At 42.3% G+C, this 6,865-nt stretch overlaps 1 long non-coding RNA gene across 1 annotated transcript in view; it reads left to right on the top strand.

The window, feature by feature from the left end:
* The first annotated feature begins 141 nt into the window (after window positions 1-141).
* The window catches only part of LOC138169894 (uncharacterized), a 47,409-nt gene continuing 40,685 nt past the window's right edge, over window positions 142-6,865 (top strand). The window contains exon 1 of the long non-coding RNA XR_011170487.1: window positions 142-366. This is a non-coding gene — a long non-coding RNA (uncharacterized lncRNA). The remainder of the gene's footprint in view (window positions 367-6,865) is intronic.

Here is a 6,865-nt window from a genome sequence, read left to right as displayed (position 1 = left end):
GAAGGAAGGAAGGAAGGAAGGAAGGAAGGAAGGAAGGAAGGAAGGAAGGAAGGAAGGAAAGAAAGAAAGAAAGAAAAAGTACTTCTCTTTCTCTTGTCTCTCCCAGGTTGGCCAGCATCCCTCCAATGTCTTCTATTCCTTTTAATGCCACGAGGGGTCTAGCTGGCCTCAGCTGCTCAGCCTGCCCTTGGCTCAGACTCGGGCATGCTGATTTATCTCCTCTGGCATCAGGTCTACTTTGGGGCTCCTCAACGCTGCTGAATTTCCCTTCAGGCTCACGTTGTCCTCCCTGATTCCCCGCAAAGCCCAGGAGCAGGGCAGCTCCCATGGGACGTGATCGTATTTCACCTGCTTCCCCCATATGAGGTACCAATCATAGCGGAGATGAAAAACAAGCAGCCGGCTCGGAGTTATGCGGCTCAAGCCGGCAGTAATCCATCTGTATCCTGAGCGGTGTTAGCAGGGGGAAGAAGGCACAGGGAGCTGTAGTTCGAGCTGAAATTAAAGTGGGGCGGGAGGGGATGGGGGAAAAGGGAGGAGGGATTAACTTTAGCGCGGGGTATTTAGAGTAAGGGTGAGCTTTCGCCTCTAAGTTACAAGGCACTCCCTAGGAATTCTTAACGAAAGGGCTGGCTAAAACCACGGTTCACAGGCTGAAGCACAATACTATTGAAATAAGCAGGTTTAAAAGTGGCGGGGAGGGCTTATTTACAATAAAACACGGTACGGAAGGCCCCCAAAGGAAAGAACTTGTTTCTGCTCCGGGACCTGAGAGGTCATCTAGTTTCACTGTCTCATTTTACAGATGAGAAAACTGAGGCCTTAGGGAGTTTAAGTGATGTGCCCCAGGTCGCACAGGTAAAATTATAGGATCACAGATTTAGAGCCAGAAGAAAGCTCAGAAACCATTTAATCCAAATTCCTTCCCTTCCCTTCCCTTCCCTTCCCTTCCCTTCCCTTTCCTTCCCTTCCCTTCCCTTCCTTGTCATCTATCTATCTCTCATGTTACATTCATACCTTGCTTTATTGTGCTTCACCAATATCGTGGTTTTTTTTGACAAGCCAATGTCAAGCAAGTCTACTGGCACCATTTTTCTAATAGCATGTGCTCATTTCATGTCATTGTGCCCTGGATGGCTCCTTCTGATCTTTTAAAATTTACAAGGTCATAGTGCATCAACCTGAGGCCTCTCTGTAACCTGAGGCCTCACTGTACAGCCCCATTACCCAGGAAGAAGTTAGCTGGAGTCAAGCCAAAGGAAAAATATTCATGTAGTTTAAGTTGCTTGTCTCAAGTCAATGGGGCAGTTAAACATCAGAGGCAATATTAGAATCTAGTTCCTTTGAATCTAGAGCCAGAGATTTTAACACTATGCTACATACTGTCTTTTGTTGTGAACTTACTCTCAATCAGTGAGAAAACATACTCTGGGAAAACAAACTCCATGTGATCTGATAACCAAGTAAGTAATATGGTGTTTGGTGCTGACCCTGCTGGTGTGGTCAGGCACAGAAGGCACCAGGCTTGTGAAACTCTGAGTTGAAGACGTGCTTGGGCTTCCATTGAAAATGTCTAAGAGGCAGAGTTAACTTTAATGTGGATTTGCTTTCAGGCTTTCCTAACCCTCAGGTGGTATATTTTTGCATAGCTCTACATAGCTAATGACAATATTGTGAAGAGATTGTTTTTATTCCTTTCCATCATATATAGGATAAGATCCAAAAGTCTTAGTGTACTTTTAAGTTTGAAAAATTTAAAAATGCCCTAAATTTTTGGGACATTCCGTGTTTGAAAAGTAGTCAGACACTAATGCATTGTTGGGGGAGTTCTGAACTGATGAAAACATTCTGGAGAGCAATTTGGAACAACAGTTATCTCTTCCACATCCTGACTTACCCCATCACAGTTTTAATATACTGTGGGTCAGCATAAGAAATCAAACAGGAATTTTTGGGGAATTTTGTGGGGGCTGTAGATGACATGTGAAGGCCATTAGGTGACACAGAGCCTCTGACCAAATACTTAACCCGACTTTTATAATAAGATACTGTAAGCACCCCATAAAAGAAAAAAATACACTTGTTTCTAGCATGAAGGGAGAGTCAAAAAATCTTACATCGATTTTCCAGATTTTTTTTTTGGGGGGGTGCTATGCTCCTACTGCCCAGATGTGGAAGCGATAACTGTATGCCCAAAGGACAATCAGACTGTGTATATCCTTTGACTCCATAATATCACTATTAGGTCTGTATCCCAAAGAGATCATAAAAAAAGAAAAAGAATCTACACATACAAAAATATTTATAGCAGCTCTTTTTGTGGTGGCTAAAAAATTGGAAATTGAAGGGATGCTCATCAACTAGGAAATGGCTGAACAAATCGTGGTGTATGAATGTAGTAGAATATTATTGTACTAGAGGTGGAGACAAGATGGTGGAATAAAGGCAGGGACTCTCCACCAAACCCCTCCCAGTACATTTAAAAAAGGACTCTTAAACAAATTCTAAAGCAGCAGAATCCAGAAAAAGACAGAGTGAAACAAATTTCCAGCCCAAGACAACTTGGAGATTTGGCAGGAAAGGTCTATTGTACCAGGGAGAGAGAGAAGGGTAGTCCAGAGCTGGCTGCACCAGCCCAGACCTGGCCCCAGCAAACCCAGAGCAGGCCTTGGGACAACTGACTCAGTGGCAGCAGTGGTGATTACCAGACCTCTCAGCCCAGAGATGCCAAAGACAACATAGAAGGTCAGCAAGAAGGGTCTGTTGCACCTAGGTGAGAGTGGAGTGCAGTCCAGTACAGGCTGTGCCAGCACAGTCTGAGCCCCAGAAAATTAGGAGCTGGCCTTGGGAGTGACTGAATTGGTAGTGAATGTGGCGGCAGCAGCTTCTGGAGCTTTTAGCCCACAGACTGTAAAGAGATTGAACAACTGGACAGAAGGAAGTTATAGGGGTCTTTTTGCTAGTACTGAGGAAGGACTCTGTTGCTTTGCCCAGACTTGGATTAGGGTCGCAGTCCTGGGGTAAGGAGGAAAACTAGCAGCAGCAGTGGAGAGGGGACCCTCCTCATAGGTCTGGGGCAGAAAAGAGTGCTCATGGGGGGCTGAGCCAAGATGGCTGAGTAGAAGCACAACCTTGGCCTGAGTCCCTGCCCCAATCACTTCCAATACCTGTAAAAAAAATGACTCTAAACAAATTTTAGAGCTACAGAACCCACAAAGTGATAGACAGAAGCAAATCTCCCTCTGAAGGCAGCCTGGCAGAGAAACAGGAAGGATCTAAAGCACCAAGCTGGGAGCCGAGCACAGTCCTGCATGAGCCCCGTGGTTCTGGCCTCAGGACATCCCCGACCAGTGGCAGCCAGGGAAGACTTCAGGAGAGTGAATCACCGGCAGCTGTGGTGGTTTCCAGACTTCTCAAATCATAAATGCCAAAGACAAAGTAAAAGGTCCATGTGAGACTCTGTTGGAAGGGGAGGAGTGAAGGGGGATGGAAGAGCACAGTCTGGCCCCTTCCCCCCCAGGGTGAGAAGAGGTGGAGGTGCCATGGCTGTGCAGCCACCACATGGTTGCGTCAGGAGCTCCTGGCCTGCAGATTGTAGGGGCCCAAGCAACCTTTAAGAGGATAATTGCTCTTGCTTTAACCTGTTTAGATATGAAGTGTGGTCTTGGGTGCTGGTCCTGGGTTGTGTGGCCAGTATGCCAGAGCTTGTGGGGGCTGTAGAGAGGGCACCCTCCTAATAGCTCCGGCAATTGTGAAAACCCCAGTGATTTGGAACAAAGCTCTCTCCATTCTGGAAGCAGAGTTATACTGTGGCAAAGAGCTTAAAAGTCAAGTAATTGGCTGAAAATATGAGCAAGCAGAGGAAGCACAAAGAGTCTGTAGAATCCTTTTTTGGGGGGGACAAAAAGGATCAAAGCATGGAGCAGGAGGAAAGCAGCAAAGTCAGAACTCCTGCATCAAAAGCTTCCAAGAAAATATGAAGGCCATGCAGGAGCTCAAGAAGGATTTTGAAAATCATGTAAGAGAAGTGGAGGAAAAATTGGGAAGAGAAATGAGAATGATGCAAGAAAATCATGAAAAGTGAGTTCAACAGACTGCTAAAGGAGACCCAAAAATACACTGAAGAAAATAACACCTTAAAAAATAGAGTAACTCAAATGGCAAAAGAGGCCCAAAAAGCCAAAGAAGGAGAAAAATGCCTTAAAAAGCTGAATTTGCCAGATGGAAAAGGAATTTCAAAACCTCACTGAAGAGAATAATTCCTTCAAAATTAGACTGGAGCAATCGGAAGCTAAAGACTTTATGAGAAATCAAAATGCTATAAAACAGATCTAAACAAATGAAAAATTAGAAGGCAATGTGAAATGTCTCATTGGAAAGACCACTGACCTGGAAAATAGATCCAGGAGAGATAATTTAAAAATTACTGGACTACCTGAAAGCCATGATAAAAAAAGAGCCTAGACACCATCTTTCAAGAAATTATCAAACAAAATTGCCCTGATATTCTAGAACCAGAGGGAAAAATAGAAATTGAAAGAATTCACTGATCACCTCTTGAAAAAGATCCCCAAAAGAACACTCCTAAGGAATATTATAGCCAAATTCCAGAGTTCCCAGGTCAAGGAGATAATACTGTAAGCAGTCAGGAAGAAACAATTTGAGTATTGTGGAAATGCAATAAGGAAAACACAAGACCTAGCAGCTTCTACATTAAGGGATTGAAGGGCTTGGAATATGATATTCCAGAGGTCAAAGGAACTAGGACTAAAACCAAGAATCACCTACCCAGAAAAACTGAGTATAATATTTCAGGGGAAGTTATGGTCATTCAATGAAATAGAGGATTTTCAAACATTCTTTATGAAAAAACCAGATCTAAACAGAAAATTTGACTTTCAACTACAAGAAGCAAGAGAAGCATGAGAAAGTAAACAGGAAAAAGAAATCATAAGGAACTCATTAAAGTCGAACTGTTTATATTCCTACATGGAAAAATGATAATTGTAACTCATAAGACTTTTCTCAGTATAAGGATGTTTGAAGGGAATATATATATATATATATATATATATATATATATACATATGTAATGTGTGTATACATAGGAGGAAGTATGTGTGTATATATATATATATATATATATGAGTGTGGGCATATGTATGTACATGTATACATAGAGGGCACAGGATGTATTGAATATTTAAGGGATGTTATCTAAAAATAATTAAGAGGTGAGAGAGTAATTTATTGGGAGAAGGAGAAAGGGAGAGAGAGATCAGGGTAAATTATCTCATAAAAAAGACAAGAGAAAACTATTACAATGGAGGGGAAGAGCAGGAAGGTGAAAGAGAATGGGGCAACCTTACTCTCATTGAATTTGGCTTAAGGAGGGAATAATATACACACTCAATAGGGGTATCCTACCCTACAGGAAAATAGGGGGGAAGGGGATAAGAGGGTGGGGATGATAGGAGGGAGGGCAGATTGGGGTAGTTACAAGCAAACACTTTTGAAAAGGGATAGGGTCAAAGAAGAAAATAGAATAACTGGGGGGCAGGATATGATGGAGGGAACTATAATTAGAATATAACTACTATGGAAATGTTTTGCATGACTACACATATACAGCCTATATTGAATTGCTTATCTTCCTAGTGGGTGTGGGTGAGGAGGGAAGAAGGGAAAAATTCTGGAGCTCAAAGTTTTAAAAACAAATGTTTAAAAAAAATTTTTTTACAGGCAACTGGGAAATAAGATATACAGGCACTGGGGTAGAGAAATCCATCTTGCCCTACTAGAAAGTTAGGGTAAGGTGGGGGAGGATATAAGAGAGAACAGATTGGGGGAAGTGGTATTCAGTAGGCTTGCTGTTTGGGGGTGGGGATAATGGAAAGACATTGAGAAAAATTTGTAACTCAAAATCTTGTGGAAATGAATGTTGAAAACTAAAAATAAATAAATAAATTGGAAAAAGAAAAAAAAGAGTGCTTGTGGTCACTCACAGACCAGAGAACTGATCAGGAGAGTAATAAGCACACCTCTCCTTAGATCATATCAGCTTGGAAGAAATGAAAACTTACAGGCCCCCAAGAGTATTTCTGAAAACAGTCGAACAAAACCCCTGAAGCTTGGGTTAGTGCAGCCTCCTCCCTGGAAGCAGAGCTCCATTTTAACAAAGAGTTAAAAGTCAATTAATAGGATGGGAAAATGAGCAAACAACTGAAAACAAAAACTTCTGACTATAGAAAGTTACTATGGTGACAAGGAAGACCAAAACATATTCAGAAGATGACAACAAAGTCAAAGCTCCTACATTACAAGCCTCCAAGAAAAATATGAATTGGTCTCAGGCCATGGAAGAGCTCAAAGAGGATTTTGAGTAGAGAAAAAATTAGGAAGAGAAATGAGTGATACAAGAAAATCATGGAAAATGAATCAACAGCACGGTAAAAGAGACACAAAAAATACTGAAGAAAATAATTTCTTAAAAAACAGACTCGACCAAATGTTAAAAGAGGTCCAAAAAGCCAATGAGGAAAAGAATGCCTTGAAAATCAAAATTGGTCAAATGAAAAAGGAGGTCCAAAAGCTCACTGAAGAAAATAATTCCTTAAGAATATTACTGTCTGGGACGGCCAGGTAGCACAGCTAGTAAGAGCACTGGCTCCAGTGTTGGGATGACCTGGGGATCGAATCCAGGCTCAGACACTTAGCACCCACCCAGAAACAACTGGCCATGTAACCTTGAGCAAGTTACTTAACGCCCATTGTTAGGGGCGGCCAGGTGGCTCAGCGAGTAAGAGCACTGGCCCCAGTGTCAGGATGACCTGGGGATCGAATCTGGGCTCCGATATTTAGCACC

This window comes from Petaurus breviceps, unplaced genomic scaffold, assembly GCF_028583685.1.
Source record: "Petaurus breviceps papuanus isolate PSGF00001 unplaced genomic scaffold, PetGlider_PUasm1.0 126, whole genome shotgun sequence".
NCBI classification, from domain to species: domain Eukaryota; kingdom Metazoa; phylum Chordata; class Mammalia; order Diprotodontia; family Petauridae; genus Petaurus; species Petaurus breviceps.
Note: the sequence above shows the minus strand (reverse complement) of the source record. Positions and strands in the feature narration are given on the sequence as shown.